This window comes from Geotrypetes seraphini, chromosome 11, assembly GCF_902459505.1.
Source record: "Geotrypetes seraphini chromosome 11, aGeoSer1.1, whole genome shotgun sequence".
In the NCBI taxonomy this organism is placed as follows: Eukaryota; Metazoa; Chordata; class Amphibia; order Gymnophiona; family Dermophiidae; genus Geotrypetes; species Geotrypetes seraphini.
In genome coordinates this window covers 59,502,448-59,523,507 of record NC_047094.1, presented here as the reverse complement: position 1 = coordinate 59,523,507, position 21,060 = coordinate 59,502,448, and the positions used below count along the sequence as shown (strand labels likewise).

The following is a 21,060-nucleotide window of genomic DNA, read 5'->3' as shown; positions in this document are numbered from 1 at the left end:
AAACTTTTCAAAGCATTTCTGTACCAAGACAGTGAGCCAACCTTAAAATAACTGACATGGTAATTGTAAAAGCTCAATTCTGAACTGTCTAATGCAGTGTCCTGCAAACAATTTAAAGCTGCGGCACACTGAACTCGGGGCCACAGCTGGAGAACATCCGGAAATGTGCGGACATTGATGTGATGACATCATATGCGACCTCATCTGGAAAGATATAGTGGCACTAGAAAAGGTTCAAAGAAGAGTGACCAAGATGATAAAGAGGATGGAACTCCTCTCGTATGAGGAAAGACTAAAAAGGTTAGGGCTCTTCAGCTTGGAAAAGAGATGGCTGAGGGGAGATATGATTGAAGTCTACAAAATCCTGAGTAGAATGCATTGGAAGAGGTTGTGGTGGGAGCAGATAACATAGCTGGTTTTAAGAAAGGTTTGGACAAGTTCCTGGAGGAAAAGTCCATAGTCTGTTTTGAGAAAGATATGGGGGAAGCCACTGCTTTCCCTGGATCAGTAGCTTGGAATATTGCTACTCCTTGGGTTTTGGTCTAGTGACCTGGATTGGCCACCATGAGAACAGGCTCGATGGACCTTTGATCTGACCCAGTAAGGCTATTCTTATGTTCTCATGTGTGACATTATCCCGTCGACGTTTGTGCATGCACCAGAGACCCTCCAGATGGGGCCCTGAGCCTGCAATTACTATGCCGGTAGGGGCTGCTGGAGAAACAAAGTGCCGGTGAGGAGGAAAGGCGCTAGCACCGGCTGTCTGCCTACAGAATGTGTCTCTCACCCTGAGAGGCACGTTTTGTAAGCAGTCAGCTGACATTAGTGCCTCTCCTCCTTGCTGGCATCTCACGGCATACCCGGAATCTCACTGTGGTTTACAGTTTGCAGTACACTGGTATAATGGAACTCCTGGTACAACATAACATAAAAATTGACTTCTAGACTACATAACCTTGCCAGAACAAAGGAAGTCATCATGCCGCTGTATCGCGCGATGGTGCGCTCGCATCTGGAATACTGTGTCCAATTTTGGTCGCCGTACCTAAAGAAGGACATGGAGATACTTGAGAGGGTTCAGAGTAGAGCGACAAAAATGATAAGAGGTATGGAAAACCTTTCATATGCAGACAGGCTAGAAAGGCTGGGGCTCTTCACCCTGGAGAAGCGGAGACTCAAGAGGAGACATGATAGAGACTTACAAGATCATGAAGGGCATAAAGAAGGTGGAAAAGGATAGGTTCTTCAGCCTATTGGGAACTACAAGAACAAGGGGGCACTCAGAGAAATTGAAAGGGGACAGGTTTAGAACCAATGCTAGGAAATTTTTCTTCACTCAGAGGGTGGTAGACACCTGGAATGCGCTTCCGGAGGATGTGATAGGTCGGAGTACATTAAGGGGATTCAAAGAGGGTTTGGACAAGTTCCTGAAGGATAAGGGGATTGAGGGATATAGATAGAGATAGGATTATGGAAGGGTATAGATAGAAGAAAAATGGGGATTGAAAGGTTTTAGACAAAGGATCACTTACAGGTCATGGACCTGATGGGCCGCCGCGGGAGTGGACTGCTGGGCACGTTGGACCCCTGGTCTGACCCAGTGGAGGCAACTTCTTATGTTCTTAATTACTCAAAAATCTAGAGAATAAGTAAGTTTTCAAATGTTTTCTAAATTCCAGATATGAGAAAGACATGAGATAGTTGTTTGAATTCTTTGTCCCAACTGGCAGCCTGATATGAAAGCATGCGCTCATGAAATCTTTTGAACTTACAGCCCTTCACCGATGGAAAAACAAAAAAAAAAGCATGAGTTTTACATGAATGTTTTTGATTAGCAAAGGAAAATGAATTAATCAAATAAGCTGGAGATTGACCCAACAAGATTTTATAATAGAAACAACCAAACTTAAAAATAATACATGCCTCAACCTAACTCATAACTATGTATTTGTAACTATGACCCAACTGTACTGATCTATCTGTACCATCAACTCTATTGAATGTCCATGCCAAACTGTCCATTGTAACTTCCTGGGTAACTGACCCAACCTCTTGTAATGTAATCCAACCTTGAATTGAATAGGTAAAGACGGAATATAAAACCTGATTAACTTAATATAACATATCATAACCTCTTCTAATAAAACAGAGAGATAGAACAACCCCCCCAAATAAAAAATAAAAAAAACCAACAAAACCCCCAAATAAAATCATTCCCATTAATACCAAAAACAATTCTAGCATGAATGTACATCATATTAATAAGATCATCTCATAAAATCCAACAGTCAAAAAACACATGGAAAAGTGTTACCAGAGTACATTACCAGAGGTTAAAACAGATCAGATGATTGAAGCTATATCAACACATAAAATTCCCTCAAACATATGCAATTGAAGGCTCACAAAACGCCCTGAGTTGCAAATCCAAAGGAGCAACAGAAAATCACTGACCTTTTCACACACACCCTCCTCTCCTCTCCCAAACTATAAAGCCCCTTCCTCCTTTGGTAGGTCTGGGGAGTTTCCACTGGCTACACAGGTAGGATGATAAGGAGAGAGACCTTAAATTCTGTTGGCGAGAGCAGGGTGAAAAAAAAGGCGCACAGCGACTCCTGCACGAAAACAACGAAGCCGCGGTGCTAGAAAGGCACTTGAACACGGAGAGAAAAACAACAGGGCTTTCTAGCTCCGCGGAAAACTAAGAACTGAAGACCACGAGGAAGGGATGCGCCCTCTAGTGGAGCGGGAAGGCACACACATGCGTGGTGCAGCACCAGCAAACGTGAAATCTTCAATCAAGTTTGCTTGAAAAGCTGACCGCGTCGGGGCTCCGTGGATGATGTCACCCACATGTAGAGAATATGCTGCCTGCTTGTCCTGGGATAATAATAAGATCATCTCATAAAATCCAACAGTCAAAAAACACATGAAAAAGTGTTACCAGAGTGCATTACCAGAGGTTAAAACAGATCAGATGATTGAAGCTATATCAACACATAAAATTCCCTCAAACATATGCAAATGAAGGCTCACAAAATGCCCTGAGTTGCAAATCCAAAGGAGCAACAGAAAATCACTGACCTTTTCACACACACCCTCCTCTCCTCTCCCAAACTATAAAACCCTTCCTCCTTTGGTAGGTCTGGGGAGTTTCCACTGGCTACACAGGTAGGATAAGGAGAAAGACCTTAAATTCTGTTGGCGAGAGCAGGGTGAACCATTCATGCCACGTCCATCTGTGCTTCTTTCTAAACCCTCAGTGCAAAGGCTACAAAACCCTGGCCAACCAGCCCCTCCCTGAGACAAAAAAGACTACAGTATTTGGAACTTCTGTGGATTTGGATCCTAGATTTAATTACTCACATTTTCCAAACCCAAGCTCAAGGCAAGTTACAGTCACAATGTGCATTTGTTTGCAATCACATTTCCCATGATTTTAACCTGAAATGACAGGAACAAATCTGAAATTTTGGGTTATTTCTTGTCATCACTAGTGTTAAGTAGTATTTGCACAATGGGGGATACTATTGATGACAAAAAACACATACAAAATAAAATAAAAAAATCCTGTAAGTGGGAAACTAAAACTGAAAATGTCTGACTTGCATTCCCCTAGATATTTCCCTACTACCAGAGAGCTTATAATCTAAGTCAGGGATCTCAAAGTTCCTCCTTGAGGGCCGCAATCTAGTCGGGTTTTCAGGATTTCCCCAATGAATATGCATTGAAAGCAGTGCATGCACATAGATCTCATGCATATTCATTGGGGAAATCCTGAAAATCCGACTGGATTGCGGCCCTCAAGGAGGGACTTTGAGACCCCTGATCTAAGTTGTACCTGAGGCAATGGAGGGTGACGTGATTTGCCCAGACCACAAAGAAGCAGCTGTGGGAGAAGCATAATTGGAACCCAACCCAGTGTTCTAACCACTAGGCCAGCGCTTCAAAAACTTTTATCTGATTTGACCAAATTTACATCATGTTACTCGTTTCTATCAAGAACTGCACTGGCTGCCAGTTGAGGCGCAAGTGATTTTCTAGCTGGGTTGCATCTATTATCGAATAGTAGGGGTGAAGCCCCGTCTTATATGATTGATTTATTCTGGTTTTCCATTCAAAAACACTCTAGAAGCTCTAAAGCCTGGTTGGCTTTCCCTACAGTTAAGGGTTGTAAACTTTTAAGATATCATGATCACTTGCTTTCCTATCAGGCAGCAATATAAGATAAGGATTTCAAATCTTTGTTACTTTCTTCAGTTTCTTATTTTCAATTCAGAAAACTACTGAAAACTTACTTGTACTCAAAATTTTGGGGCTTTTTATTCATTATTTGTAGTATTTTTAGTTAATCTTTTCTAAACCGCATAGAACTCAAAGGTAAAATAGTTAAGAAATAGATTTTATGTTATGTAATGATGCAAACAAACTAGCAGACCTCCTCTCCCTTTGTCCTTTCTTGTCTGGGTCCCCCCCCCCCCTAAATTTGTATTAGTTTATGTTTATTTTTGCATTTGTGTAGAACTTTGCTTTAATGCCTTTGAAAAGCAGTCAGTCAAATTGAATGAACATTTATAAACTTATCCAAACCACAAAGACAGCGGTTGCTGTTAGCACAGGATCTTGTGTCGTGTTCAGAGATCCTGTCTTTAGGAAGCCCACTGGTGGGAGAGGGCTGGATTTGTGAATATTCATTGATTCACAGACCCCATGCTGACTGGGCAGAGGTAACAGTGGAGACCCCAAAGGAGGGGGGAGCAGCCATGAGGCATCTGACCATAGTTGCCAGGTCCACGGTTTTCTCGCCCATTTGGACTACTTTGGAACACTAGTTGCAGGAAGTTTTGAGTAGCTGCAGGTTGTGGCTTTTTGGGCCAGTTTTAGATTTTTTGTGCTGTAATTTGTGCTGCATCATGGCGCTCAAGTCAGCTCAGCATTCAGCAAATCAGCACTTAGTGCAGACCATGTGTTCAGTATCCCACCAATGAAAGTTCTTGCCTGCCCTCTCCTCACAGCCAATCATAATCAGTGCCTAGCCTTGTGTGTATCTCACTTTTCTCTTTGACACTTTTCTCTGTCTCACGTTCTCCTCTACCTGAAGTTTGTTGTCCAGTAGTTCTTTGGTATAAGGAGAAAAAATTTATAGCTAAAACCTAGGAGGTAAAATTGCTTCCCCCTCCCCCCTAAGATGGCTAGATATAAGCATGGAGGGAAAAGAAACATTCCAGGACTCAGAAAGAGGAGAGGGAGCATATACTAGATTTGATTTGCAAATAAATACAGCCTTTACCCTAATGGGACAGACAGGGAAAAATGTTTGAGTACCTGAATAAATTCATGTGAACCATTCTGAGCTCCCTTGGGAGAATGGTATAGAAAATTGAATGAATGAATAAATAAATAATTAAGACAAGTACAAAGTGTTTGAACTTTTTTGTTGTACATGTGCATCAGTTTCTCTTTCCAAATGAGCTTGTAAGTCCACAAGTGCAAGAGAGCACACAATCCTTCCCACGCCGCTGAACTTGCACCCATGCTGTTCTAGCTGCTGTTTCTCCCTGTTCACCAGAATTGTTTCTCTGGGGGGTCTTGGATGTTTTCTGTTTGTTTTGGGAAATGTACAGTACATCTCTGAAAATATTTGTGTTATGCTGAAAAGTTCTCAGCCCATCCAACAAAGTTGGGGCAGTCCCCATTGAGGGCTCTCTACACTTAGGGCTCCTTTTACGAAGGTGTGCTAGCGGTTTTAACGCACGCACCGGATTAGCGCGCGCTAGCTGAAAATCTACCGCCTGCTCAAAAGGAGGCAGTAGCGGCTAGCACGCGGGGTAATTTAGCGCGCGCTATTCCGCGCGTTAAGGCTCTAGTGCGGCTTTGTAAAAGGAGCCCTTAGTCCAGCGAGTTTCCATTTTTTTCGTTCCGTTGGAAAAGTACTGAACGAAAAAAGTGGAAACATGCTGGACTAAGTGTATAGCCCTTGAAAGAAAGTGTCCCAACTTAAGTTAGTTAGGCTGAGAACTTTTCAGCATCCTCTATTACAGGGCTGCCCAAGTCCGGTCCTCGAGATCTACTGGCAGGCCAGGTTTTCAGGATATCCACAATGAACATGCATGAGAGAGATTTGCATACCAAGAAGGCAGTGCAAGCAAATCTCTCTCATGCATATTCATTGTGGATATCCAGAAAACCTGGCCTGCCAGTAGATCTCGAGGACCGGACTTGGGCAGCCCTGCTCTAGTACCATTGGGCTGTTTTTTCAAGGTAATTTGGCGGGATTATAAAAAAGTAACTGGCAACACTGATCTGGACTCGCAGCTTGGGAACCAGTGTACTAGGCTATTCCTTAACCTCATATGGACTTCTGTGATCCCTCAAGCTCAAATGCCAGGGGTCCTGTTTGCAGTCATAATAATGCTTGAAGATTGCCATTACCAGCAGACTGGTCTTCACACCTTCCCTCCAATGACTTTCAGCTAAAGCACTTTTTGGACACTGAATAGAACTGGTTCCCAGAACAGATTCTTGTGGCACTCCAATGGCCACCTTCCTCTCCTCCATATAAGCTCTGTATCCCTGTCATGAAATCTGTGTCTACCAACTGATAAAATAAAAACTGGAAAATGCTAAAGGTTCATTGAATTAGTTCCACATACCATTTTTAAATTTTGGACCCAGCAATTTCCTTTGGGATTCCAACTAAAGTGGAACCAGGCTGGGATTGGACTCCACAAGCCTTGACTCACAACTTATCACGGATTTGTAGATCTCTTCCAAACTTACTTTAGTTGTTTTTGCAGCAAAAGTCCTTGGCCAGAGGGCATCAGGGCACCTTCTGCAACTTGCAATTACAGACCTAAATCCAACTACTAGGTACCATCATTGTATGATAACAATGATTCCTCCTACCCCCCCACCCCTCCAATTCCAGGGTTATAAAAACTGCTTCTGCAGCCTCCTAGGCTGACTTGGGAAAACAGTAAAACCTGGTCCAGTAATTGATCCCACATCCTTCTACGTCACTTTTAAAGAAAACACCTAGAAATCATCTGTGAGTTTTGTAATGCATCAGCTTGGCACTCTTTAGTAACTGTGTAGTGACACAGGACTTCCCCAAGATCCACAAGAAAAATGTGATGGATTTTTTCCAGATCATGGGGAAAATACACATTTTCATCAAATGTACACCTGGCTAAAATGAACTTGCTTCAGACTAGCAAATCAGATATAGCTTCAGATAACTTATTACTAGTACCATTACTATTAATTATTTCTATAACACTACCAGACGCACACACATTGCACAGAGTCACAAAGAATAAGAAAATAGTCCCTGCTCGATTATTACCATCTATCTCAGTTTGCTCTCTCAAAAAAAAAAAAATCCCACTGAAATTTAAATATTTAATTCGATTTCTATCCCGTTGTCCCCCAGGAGCTCAGAACGGGTTACAGATTATTTGGTACCCAGCATGCTCCCCCTCCAGGACTAACGCACAGGTAGACCAGGCCCATGCCCAAATTCAAGCAGGTCTATAGACCAGTCATGATTTCTACATGACATTTGAATTGTAAATTCCTGGCAGATGTAGAAGCCTCAGGACTTGTACATGAAAGGGGATGGGATTTGATATGTTATGTTAATCAGGTTTTCTATTCTGCCTTTACCTTTTCAGTTCAAGGATGGATTACATTACAAGAGGTTGGGTCAGTTACCCATGAAGTTACAATGGACAGTTTAACATGGACATTCAGTATGGTTGCTAGTGCAGGTAGATCAGTACAACTATTAATACAGTTAGGTCATAGTTACAAATACATAACGAGATGCAGGATTGAAGAGGGTACGTTTTTACATATTTGGTGGGATTGCTCGATACTATGCCCATTCTGGAAGGCATTTTGCGGTATATAAATAAAAATTTATGTTATGTTTTCTGGGCCTTTATAATAAGAGACCTTTTTAATGGCAAAGCCGCTGTTACTGATGGGCCTATCAGCCGCAAAATATTTAATTGCACAGCATTGGAAAAGTACAGTTCCACCTACCCAGGATATCTGGCTAGCTTGCCTAAACGAACACTCTTGTCTGGAACTGGGAGTAGCAAAAACTAAAGGTTGGTTTTTGAATCAACAATGGACTTGGACTATCATTACGGTCAAGCTTCAGAATCAGTGATGTATAGAGACACCTGATTGCTGTGGGGGGGAAGGGGGGTTTATGTGGTCAATTTTGTGTCTGGGTGCAATGTTTTGATATGATTTTGTGTTACTGGTTATGGGTTTGAGGAGGTTAATCGGGGGAGGGGAGTTAGGATGTGGGGATGATACAGTGATGACTGTAGTTGGTCTGATTGCACACCATGTTATCTTGGATTATTGGATATGTTTCTTGTGTTCCATTCATATGCTGTATTCTCTCTTGCTAACTCGAAAGGGTCCAGAGAAGAGCAACTAAAATGGTTAAGGGGCTGGAGGAGTTGCCATACAGTGAGAGATTAGAGAAACTGGGCCTCTTCTCCCTTGAAAAGAGGAGACAGAGGGGACATGATCGAAACATTCAAGATAATGAAGGGAATAGACTTAATAGATAAAGACAGGTTTGTTCACCCTCTCCAAGGTAGAGAGAACGAGAGGGCACTCTCTAAAGTTAAAAGGGGATAGATTCCGTACAAACGTAAGGAAGTTCTTCTTCACCCAGAGAGTGGTAGAAAACTGGAACGCTCTTCCAGAGGTTGTTATAGGGCAAAACTCCCTCCAGGGATTCGAGACAAAGTTAGACAAGTTCCTGCTGAACCAGAATGTACGCAAGTAAGGCTAGTCTCAGTTATGGCATTGGTCTTTGACCTAAGAGCCGCTGCGTGAGTGGACTGCTGGGCAGGATGGACCACTGGTCTGACCCAGCAGCAGCAATTCTTATGTTAATAAAATTTAAAGTGAAAAAAACCCAAAAACCCATAGTTGCAAGTAGGTATCGCTGGCTCTTTTGTTTTGTCCCAGGAGTTGCATTAGACAGTTTAGAAATGGGCTTTTATAATTTCCATTCAGTTACTTCAGGATTGGCTCCTTGTCTCGATAGAGAAATGCTTTTAAAAGTTTTCTGAACCTGAGATAGTAGTCCCAAGATCATAAGAAGTGGTTGGTTCCAGCATTTTGCTAATTGATATTGGATGGATAAGATAATTTGCCTGGTAGACTTTATTTATATTGTTACATGCTGGGAATTTTAAGTTGAAAAGATTTCTGGTGGAATATCTTGTTGGAGGCACCCTGGAGTAGGGTGGCCAACTCTGTCAAGTAGGTTAGGTACCTCTGTTAGTTAGATTTGATATAACGCCTTTCTATGGTTACAATCAAAGCAGTTTACATTTAATAAACAGGTACCTCATTTTGTATCTGGGACAATGAAGAGTTAAGTCACTTGCCTAGAGTGACAAGGAGTTGCAGTGGGAATCAAACTCAGCTGGTTCTCAGACCAATGAACTCACTAACCATTAAGAGTACTAACATAGGGACAATAGGTTACAATGGGGGCAAAAATGAAAATTCCAAAATATTCCAGATTGGTAACCTGGCATGACCTGGTAGAAAATTACCACCGAAGCCAGATACTTTAAGGGAAGTGAGTGACTGGCAGATTCTTTAATTCATCAATATAATTGCCAGTAAACCTGTTTTACTCCCCTTCCCCTTCCATCTGGCTCAAATTCCTTCCCTCACGGCTTACTGGCCTGCATCTACTCTCTCTCCCCCTCCCCTTTACACACTCCCTTCTCAGTCTTTGGCCCTAGCTCATCTATAAAGCTGCAATAGTGGGATACGAGCAAATGCAAGGATTAAATATACAGGCCCTCACAAGCCACACAGAGATACCTACTGATCCTGGATGGGAGATGGGGCTTGTAAGCACTGGATCTGGATATATTCACTTTTTCAAGTTTAAGGCAACATAAAAATTCAAGGTACAGTTGGGAGCTCCATGCCCCACAGGGTTTGTACTTGAGGCAACAGAGGGCAAACCCTCTCATTCCATAACTTTAGGTCCATATTTTATAAATGGCGCCTTAACTTAGATGCTGGTAGGTGCCCTTCCAGTGCCTAAAAGAATGACACCGGAAATACACCTACTTAGGCGTTTTATGGCGCCTAATGCCACTGTAGGTGTGGCTAATGCCGGACGTGACATTAAAAAAGTAAAACCCCAAAAAAGCCACTAGAACAGCTCAGAAAACGTGACAAAAAAGTTCTAGGATATCACTGTTTTGCAGCTGTGAAGCGCATATACTGTGAACAATGATAAGTAAGAAAAATAATCAATAATTTAGTGAGAAGACCTCAGTGTGGATTGATAAGGCAAGCAAACGTAACACGTTCAATCCTACAACTCATGCGCGGGTAACAAACCAGCGCACCACACCATCATAGAGTCTTCACATGCGAGGTGAAAATCAAATAAATAGTGCAAACACACTTAGGGCTCCTTTTACTAAGGTGCGCTAGCGTTTTTAGCGCACGCACCGGATTAGTGCGCGCTACCTGAAAAACTACCGCTTGCTCAAGAGGAGGTGGTAGTGGCTAGCGTGCGGGGCATTTTGCGCATGCTATTCCGCGCGTTAAGGCTCTAACACACCTTTGTAAAAGGAATCCTTAGTGATTAAATACAAGTAAAAATTTGTTTAGAATAAAGCACTAACACAGTCAGAATAACAGGGTAACTGCACAGTCTTTGCAGAAAATAAATAAAAAGGACTCATCTCAATGGGGAATCCAGCTTGAAGAAGAACTCTCAGAGACGTAAAGCGCCTACGAAGGTGCGAGTCACGTCAAAGGTAGGCGCCGGAAACGTAGGTCTTGGAAACCCTGGTCTACATTTCCGGCGCCTACCTTTCCCGAAGATGCGATTCTCTAAACGGCGCCATCGCGTGATTGACACACAACTGGCGGGCAATTTTAAGGCGGCTACTGAAAAGGGTGCCGTTTAGAGAATCCGGGCCTTAATGCCTAAATGTAAGCACCATTTGTGTGCTAAAATTAAAGACTATTAGAAAGGAACAGATGGTAAAGGAGGGAGGGAAGGGTGGTGGTGGAAAGGAATAGAACAGACATTGAAGGAGGGTGGAGAGGAACAGACCCTGAAGGGAAATGTGGAAGACAGAGTGGGAAGAAGACAGATGTAATGTAATGTAATGTAATTTATTTCTTATATACCGCTACATCCGTTAGGTTCTAAGCGGTTTACAGAAAATATACATTAAGATTAGAAATAAGAAAGGTACTTGAAAAATTCCCTTACTGTCCCGAAGGCTCACAATCTAACTAAAGTACCTGGAGGGTAATAGAGAAGTGAAAAGTAGAGTTAGAGGAAAAATAAAAATAAAATAAACATTTTAACAAGACAGCATTGATCTAAATACTTTGGAAGGTAGAAGAGAGGAGAGAAAGGAATAGAAGCAGAAGGGGGAGCCGTTGCACAGTAGAATTCTGGAGAAATTTAAATGATAGAAATAGAACAAAACAAAGACAAAAGGCAAAACAATAGATAAGATTAAAGATAAATCATAAGCTGGAAAGAAAAATAAAATAAAACTTTGTCTTCAATCCACGGTTTCAGCGTCAGTGATGAAGTGGAGCAAGTAAGTTTAGGAGGAGCGATTGACGTTTCCAGAAAGGGCTTCTTCAGATGCCAGACTATGGGGGAGGGGAGGGAAGATGAGTGCTAGACCAATTGGGGGGGGGGGGTGAAGGGAGAGGCACAGTAACAGCAAATGGAAGACGCAGAGAAAAGACATAGTGGATGGATGGTAAGCTGATATGCACAATTGCCACATATGTGAATGCTCGGTGCTTTTATATAAATGACACATACAACTTGGTTAAAGCATAAATGTAAGGGGGTTTATGCATTTACATCTCGTTATCGACATAAAGTAAATGGGCGTGCCTAAATGTAGGCAAATGGTGCCTAGATTGGCGACACCTAGCTGATTTGTGCATGAAAATCAAAATTGTTTAATTGGCTTAAATGGCATAATAATTGAAAAGGCCATTGAAAGCCAATTATAAAACAATTTTTAAAAAAACATTAAAGGTTCACATGCAAATTGTTGTGGCATCTACTGATGCCTACACTGAGTCAACTATGCACACCCACTCACAAAGTGGGCGTGGTTAGGGGGCGGAGTTTGGGTGTGCAATAACCTGGGCGTCGGCAGGTGTCTGTGTTAGATGCCGGTAACTTAGGACAGGAAAACCCTGGCATAATATACCCGTGCCTAACATGATGCTTCCTACTGTCACCTAAATTGGGTTAGGCGCCGCTAAGCGCGATTCTATATAAGATGCTTAGCGCGCGATTCTATATAAGATGCTTAGCGCGCGATTCTATATAAGATGCTTAGCGGCTGATTGACAACTGTACCAAATGGTGCCTAGCTTTTAGGCGCTGTTTACAGAATCAATGCCACAGGGCCCAATATTCAGACTTTGGGAGTTAGCCAGGTTGACTCCCGTGGTCGGCACCGAGACTGGATATTCACCGAGGGCTGTTTTCCATGACTGGCATTGAATATCTGGTCTATTATTGGCTGCTAGTTTTCTATAATAAATGTCATTATATGTTTATGTTTATTAAAATTTGATATCCTGCCGAAGTTTACAATAGTTCTCAGCAGTTTTACGTTAAAAACAATGTTGATTGGCAAAAGAAAAAAAACTCCATAAAGTATAGGAAAGACCTAGACCTTTCACTTATTCTTGGTTACGTAACATAATACCTAACTCGCATCATCCAGGTATAGAATTGTCCTCAAAGTGACTTGCACAAGATCACATCAGATGTTAGTGGAAGAAGTGGGATTTGAACCCAGGCTTCGCCGGTGCTCAACTTGCTGCTACGGACACTAGGTGTTATTGCACTCTACTTTAGAAGAGATGAACTCGGGGAGGGGGAGGACAGGTATAAAAGGCACCCTGAAAATAAAATCCATGAAGGGAGACCCCTGGGAGCTAGGCAGGAAAAAGGCGAATGTGGCTCCATAGGTGAGGAGAAAGTGAATGGGGATCTAGGGTGAGGACCCTCAAATGTATATTTGCAGAGGACCTAAAATAGGGAAGGGGTAAAACGCGGACCTCACAAACCTGATGGACCTCGCGGATCTAAACCCGTACGGCCTTAAAAATCTGAGGTCCATGTCGGTCCGTGCCGCTTGTAGTTTCTGTCGATGACAGACCTTGATGAGATTTGAGCGCTGACGGATCCGTCTCAGCATAGGGAGGGAAAAGTGTTAGGATCCGTCAGCGCTAAAAATCTCTTCGAGGTCTGTCAGAGCCAGAGACTAGTGCTGGACTTTGGAGACTTCTTTTCCATAACGCACGTCCAAAACCTATGTCCCCGCTCTCTTGGCTTCTGCTCTGCCGCTCCAGCACTAGTCTCTGGCTCTGACAGACCTCGAAAAGATTTTTAGCGCTGACGGATCCTAACACTTTTCCCTCCCTATGCTGAGACGGATCCGTCAGCGCTAAAATCTCATCAAGGTCTGTCAGCGACAGAAACTACAAGCGGCAGGGACACGGACCGACACGGACCTCAGATTTTTAAGGCCGTACGGGTTTAGATCCGCGAGGTCCGTCAGGTCCGTGTTTTACCCCTTCCCCCTAAAATAGCATTATTAAAGCCCTACTTCCTGGTTTTGCCGTCAGCCAGGTATGATAGCGCATGCACCTGTGAGGAAAAGTAGGTGCAAAGAAGGCGGAGTGGCCTAGTGGTTAGTGCTGCTGCCTACTCCCTGTGACTCTGGGCAAGTCACTTAACCCTCCATTGTCCCAGGTATCACAGTTCGATTGTGAGCCTGCCAGGATAGATATTTTCCCTGATTACTAATCAATATATCGTAAAACGCTTTGGGTGAATCTCTTCATGAAAAGGGCAGTTAATAGATCCCAATAAAAATACATTTTATTTCAAACTACAGTCCATCCCTAATATATTCAGTGCTTCACTAGACAGCAAGCAATGCTGAATACATGTAAGAATGGGGACTGCTTGTGCTGCTAGCAGAGAAACTACAAATTTCAAAAGGCTTTGGAGTAAGAACTGGAAAAAAACGATCAATGACCCATCAGCTCATCTGCCCTCTATATTCCATCCTTCCTCCCTTATATTTCCTTCCACCATGCCATTTTTCAAAACCTCTCTCCTTCTTTCTACTATTACTCCCCAGCATCCATCTTCCCTTCCACTCTCTCTCTACCAAGCTCCCCAATCACTACTTCCTCTCTTTCTGTTCACTCTCTCCCCACCCCCACTCCCTGCTAAAACCTGACAGCCTGGCTGGCCAGCTGCAGTTACCTCTCCTTTTCCTGGGTAAGCATCTGTCCTGCTCCAGCTTTCCTGAGGCCGTGTGAAAGTGCTGCAGAACACTGTGCATGCAGATGGGGGGTGGGGGACGACGACGACACACAGATCCTGAAATGAGCCAAGTGTCTCCACCCTTTTAGAGAGGGAGACAGAGAGGAAAAGCTATCCTGAGGTTTTTGGCTGAGCCAGAGAGCGCGGTTCCTCCCAGACATAGTGAGGCTTTCATCCCTGGGCAAGAGAGCAGGAGAGCGCCTAGTGACAGAGCTGTGTCAGCTCCCAGGCACGCAAGGTGGTCAGGAACAACCACAGCCTTCTCTCCAGCTGCGCAAGGAAGCAATTCAAGGGGAGGAGAGTGGCAAAGAGGGAGAAAGAAAGACTGGACAGAGAAAGGAAAAAACAATTTAAAAATGAATGATGGAAAGACAAAGAATAGAAATAACAGCTTTAAAGCAATAGAGGAAATACTGAGTAGTAGACAGGAAGCAAAAATTAAGATGAGAAAGATTTTTATATTAAAAAAACCCCAAAACAAACATCCTCACTCACACATTGTCAGGAACAGGCACAGACAAATGCAAACACTCCTAACAAAGGCAAGATAGAAGTCTACAGATCATTTGTCAAAAAGAGAAAGGTTCATTTTGGCTGTGCCCGAGTTAGCTTGAGCAAGAATACACTATATATCTAGAACACAGTAATATGGACTCCGGGTGCCTCTGAATGTCAACAGGGAGAATGCATCATTCCATTTCACAGTGACATGGACTTTGGGTGCCCTCAAATGACTTTGAGCAGAGAGAATAAGAACATAAGAATAGCTATCTTGGTCAGACTAATGGTCCATCTAGCTCTGTATTCTGTTTCCAACAGTGAACAATTCAGGTTACAGTATCCGGAAGAAATGCAAACAGTAGCAACATTCCATGCTACCAATCCCAGGGCATGTAGTGGTTTCACCCATGTGGTTTAAACCCAGCTGCACTAACCTGGGTGGGTGATCGGAGGTAGGGGAAAAGGGGACTCTGGGTTACTCATTGTCTATTACCTGTTTTTTGGGGGGCTGTCATTCTGTTATTTGATTGTGATGCCTTTTAGAATCATGTATTTTGCTGCTGTTTGGCTTTTTAACATTCTAGTAAAAATTGTTTGTCAGTAACTTACCATGTTAAGGGGGGGGTAGGGTACAGGTTTGGGAAGGGGATACATATAGGATTTTTTTATTGTTTTAAAAAATAAATATGGAACAGATACATTCTGTTGTTTACTTGAATGTTTATTGAATTTTCAATAACAAAGATTTAACATAAATCCAGCTGCCACCCTACTAGTGTGAGCCCACCAAACCCAACCAAAAACCCACTGTACTGCCATGTAGTTGACACTTGCAGGCATAAGGGCTATTGGGGTAGGAGATAGGTCGGTGAGATGGTGAGATGTGTACCTAGCACCCTTAATGTGATGTTCACAGAAGTGCCCCTAAGGTGCCCCACTGTTCTGCTGGCATATCTGCATGGCCAATCCATTAAAAATGCTGGCACTTCTTACATTCAAATGGCTTGTTTTGGACGTTTTTAAATTTGGACTTTTTTTTATAATGGAAAAAAAATTAAGACATCTAGCTGGACAAAATGTCTAGCTGGGTCATAAAAAAAAAAGATGTGATGTGGCGAAGAAGGTTGCAGCGGCAGCAAAAAGAATGCTAGGAATGATAACGAAGAGGATCACGAACAAATTGGAGAAGGTTATCATGCCGGACCATGGTGCGCCTTCACCTGGAGTACTGCGTACAGCACTGGTCGCTGTACACGAAGGACACGGTACTTCTCGAAAGGGTCCAGAAAAGAGCGACTAAAATGGTTAAGGGGCTTGAAGAGTTAACATACAGTGAAAGATTAGAGAAACTGGGCCTTTTCTCCCTCGAAAAGAGGAGATTGAGAGGGGACATGATTGAAACATAAGGACAGGTTGTTCAGCCTCTCCAAGGTAGGGAGAACAAGAGGGCAATCTCTAAAACTGAAAGGGGATAGATTTCATACGAACGTAAGGAAGTTCTTCATCCAGAGAGTGGAAGAAAACTGGAACGCTCTTCCGGAGTCTGTCATAGGGGAAAACACCCTCCAGGGATTCAAGACAAAGTTAGACAAGTTCCTGCTGAACCAGAACGTACGCAGGTAGGGCTAGTCTCAGTTAGGGTGCTGGTCTTTGACCAGAGGGCTGCTGTGTGAGCTGACTGCTGGGCACGATGGACCACTGCTCTGACCCAGCAGCGGCAATTCTTATGTTCTTAAAATTAGGTTCTTACCTTGATAATCTTTTTTTCTGGTAGAAGGGTACAGGAGTCTTGACAAGTGGGTTATGTATCCCCACCCACAAGTTTGTGTAGGAGGAATTAAAATTTTCTTCAGCTCCACCTCCTGCTCTGGACTGCCCTCCAGTTCCTGTGAGAGCAGATGAAGTGGCAATCTGGGACACCTGTCTCTTTGTAATCAAATTAGATCTGCGTACCAGTGCCAAAACAGCCAATTTGGGACAACCAGGATTACTAATCCTGGGTGGCTCACAATTCTACGAATGACCCCCCACCTGCCATGGGCCATGGAGGAAATGCGTTAAATAGATCCTTTTCTGGCCACAATTGTACTACAGCATCCATTCCAACACTTCTGGGCTTGCATCTTCAGCTGAAGAAACGCAAAACTCTTATGTTATTGACTGACACCATCAGATTGAACATAAGACACTCCTCATCGATGAACAATGCTGTCGAAGGCCTTCTGGGACAGTGACCACTCCCCTCAGTCCAGGGTCTGTCATCTGAGAGATAGTCTGCCTGCACATTGTCCACTCCCGCTACATGTGCTGCCGACAGTGCCTGTAGGTGGACCTCCACCCAATGAAACAGCAATCGGGCCTCTAGTTTCAACAGAGCATTCTTGGTACCTCCTTGTCTATTGACATATGCCATTGCTGTGGCATTGTCTGAGAAGACCCTGACCACTTTGCCTTCCAAGGTGCTCTGCAACATCCGCAGTGCCAAATGGATGGCCCTCAGCTCCAGTCTGTTTATAGACCATTTCCTCTGGGAGGTCAACCAACATCCCTGGACTAGGCAACTCTCACAATGGCCTTCCCAGCCATATAGGCTGGTATCTGTTATCAGAATCATCCAGGAGGATATGTGGAGAGGTAGGCCTTTGGCCAGCGACTCTAGTTGTAGCCACCAATGCAAACTATGCCATGCTTCTCCAGGACAAAGGCATTTGGAGAGAATTCTTCTGCGGAGACCAACAGGACAACAACATATTCTGTAGCAGGCATAGATGAGCCTTCGCCCAACAGATGATTTCTCTGGATGCTATCATTGAACCCAGCACCTGCAGATAGTGCCATGCTATAGGCGCTTGCATCAGCAGAATGTTCAAAATCTGACTGGTTAACTTCTGTTTGCGTGGTTCTGGTAGAAACACACAACCTGCTGCTTTGTCATATTGTAGGCGCTTTAGGCCGCTGAACGTCACTATGAGCGTGGCTAACTCCGGAAGTGGCATTAGGCAGCCTAAAGCACCTATGTTGCACAATTCATGACAAAGATAGGTGCCAGAAATTTAGGCCCGGAAAACCCTGGTCTACATTTCATAGTAACATAGTAAATGACAGCATATAAAGACCCAAATGGTCCAGTCTGCCCAACCATATATGCTCCATAATTAATTATTTATACCAGCACCTTTCACGGAGGCGCAATTCTCTATAGGGCACAGCTGTGTGATTGACATGCAATTGGCGGTTGCCTTTTAGGCAGCCGACGATATCAGCGCCATATAGAGAATCTGGGCCTTTTATTATAAGGCAGGTATGTCATTTACTGCTTCAGTATACAAGCAAGGACATATGTCTCTAGCTCTTCATCAACTGATTCGACAGTTTCTTACTCCAAACAGTAATCCCTCATTGCACTGGAATTACCCCCAGTCTCACCCACCGACAGCCAAACTCAGCCGAGTTAGAGACATAACACAGCAGTGATGATCCAAAACTGTGTGCAAATGTATCCTTGCTTGTATGTTAAAGTGGTATGTGACATCTGAAAATGGAAATATCAATACATTTCATCTAATACATGAGATTTCAGCTCATTGTATATAAATAGATTAATAGAGTAGCACTCACTGGGTAATGTAGCTGAAAATGTTTTCTTGCAAAGAAACATTTGGTGCTCATATCAGCTCAGTTCTTAGAGGGAACATTGACTCTGAGTCCCTGAATGCATTTGAAGAAGGAGAATATACCGTACATCCAACACACAGCGACATGGACTCTGGTTGTCCCTGAATAAATTTGTGGAGGGAGAATGCATCGTACATCCAACACACTGCCACATAGACTCTGGGTGATCCTGAATGAGTTTGAGGAGGGAGAATGAATACACAATACATTCAACACACAGTGACTTGGACTCTGGCAGCCCCTGAACAAGCGTTAGCAGGGATAATTCATCATGCAATCACATGTTTTCAAGTTTTATTTCAATTTGATGTACCGCTTAAATGGACAGCCTAAGTGGTTTACATAAAATTTAGCTAAAGTATAAATATAAAGGGATATTAACACAGACTATTTAAAATAATGGGGATACAAAAGGAAGATAGTAAGGGTTACATTATATACAAATAAAATAAAAGGTCAGGGAAGAGGTAAAAACAAAAGGGAAAACAGAAGAGATGATATGATGCTGAAATCAAAGTCTGGACATATACTTCAAAGGCGTCTTTAAAAAGAAAATTTTTAAGGGAGGGAATGTGGGTGCTATGACCGAAAACATTGTTTTACGAGTCGTGTCATAGCCTATCTGGCGAATAGAGGGAACTGAAAGGTTTTGCTGAGTTGGAATAACCTTGGGGTTGTGTATGGAACTATAAATGTCGGCGAATGGACTGCTTTTACCTTAAAGCAAGGGTGCCCAATAGGTCGACCGTGATCGACCGGTAGATCGCCAAGGCAAAGTGAGTCGATAGCGGAGCCCATCCCGGGCTCTGTGATAGACTCACTTTGTCTTGGCGATCTACCGGGCCAATCAGCCTTCCTCTTCCCAAAGTCAATACTGCCATCGAAGAGGAAGTTCTGGCGAGCCAATCACTGCCTGGCTGGGCTGGAATTTCCTCTCCGACAGCAGAATTGACATCGGGGAGAGGAAGCAGGGAGAGCTTGGGACGGTGGAAGCTTTGGGGCCTGTTATTGGATAGCGGCGGCTTGGGGGCCTGTTCCCCGATGGCAGCGGCAGTGGCTTGGGGGAGGGCAGGGAGAAAGAAAGAAAGAGGGCAGGCAGGGAGACAGAAGGAAAAAAGAGAAACAGTAAAAAAGAAAGGGGCATGAAGAGAGAAAAAAAGAAAGGGAGGCAGAGAGAGAGGAAGAAAAAGTTGGGGGAGGGAATGAGGTCTGTAGAAGAGGAAGCATACATAGAAACATAGAAAATGATGGCAGATAAGGCCATAGCCCATCAAGTCTGCCCACTCCACAGACCCACCCCCTAAGTCTGTTCTAGAGCCCCCGCTCTAACTGACCCATCCGTAACTTCACCCTCTCAGGGATCCCACATGGGCATCCCATTTACCCTTAAATTCTGGAACGCTTTTGGCCTCGATCACCTGTATCAGAAGCTTGTTCCAGTGTTCAACCACTCTTTCAGTGAAGTAATACTTTCTGGTGTCGCCCTGAAATTTCCCTCCCCTGAGTTTAAGCGGATGCCCTCTTGTGGCTGAGGGTCCCTGGCTGAAAGAAGGGAAGAAAGACTGGATGCACAGTCAGAAGAAGAAAGTGCAACCAGAGACTCATGAAATCACCAGACAACAAGGTAGGAAAAATGATTTTATTTTAAATTTAGTAATCAAAATGTGTCTGAATTTATATCTGCTGTCTATATTTTACACTATAGTCCCCTTTTACTAAACCGCAATAGTGGTTTTTAGCGAAGGGAGCCTATGAGCGTCGAGAGCAGCGCTGGGCATTCAGCGCAGCTCCCTGTGCTAAAAACTGCTATTGTGGTTTAGTAAAAAGGGAGGGGGTATTTTGTCTATTTTTGTATGGTTGTTACTGAGGTGACAGTGCATAGAGTCATCTGCTTTGACCTCTGAAAAAATCCCGGAATAGGAATGATAATTAACATTTTCTATGCGTACAGTGTGCTTTGTGGTTTTTTAAAAATTTTATTGTTGGTAGATCATTTTGACTTGGTCATTTTAAAAGTAGCTCACAAGCCCAAAAAGTGTGGGCACCCCTGCCTTAAAGGTAAGGAATAATATTTTAAATGTAATCCAATGGGTAGCCAATGAGTGATTTTTTTAAGAGAGGGGGTAACATGATCATATTTTTTTTGCTTTATATATAATTTTAACAGCTATATTCTGTATAATCTGAAGCCTTCTGAATTCCTACTATGTGATTCCTTAATAAAGTGAATTACAGTAATCTAAATGAGAAATTACCAATGAATAGATAAGGATATTGAGAGATTTGATGTCCAAGAGAGAATAAAGAGAACAAAATGTTTGTAAAACATTTCCGAACCACAGAACTGATTTGTTTGCCGAAAGAGAGTTTATCATCATGGACTCTGGGTGTCCCTAAATGAGTGTGGGGAGGGAGAATACACTATAAATACACTATAAATCCAGCCACATGATGCTGAGGGTGCCCTTTATGTCTAAATA

At 43.2% G+C, this 21,060-nt stretch overlaps 1 protein-coding gene across 3 annotated transcripts in view; it reads right to left on the bottom strand.

The window, feature by feature from the left end:
* GLIS2 (GLIS family zinc finger 2) overlaps positions 1–21,060 on the bottom strand; it is a 207,762-nt gene that overhangs the window by 88,218 nt on the left and 98,484 nt on the right. Inside the window, exon 1 of one of the 3 annotated variants that reach the window (XM_033963758.1) lies at positions 14,345–14,388. The exons of the other annotated variants lie outside the window; for them this stretch is intronic. The gene's annotated coding sequence lies outside the window, so the exon portion shown is untranslated. Of the gene's footprint in view, positions 1–14,344; positions 14,389–21,060 lie in introns of those variants that run through there. 3 annotated transcript variants of the gene reach the window in all.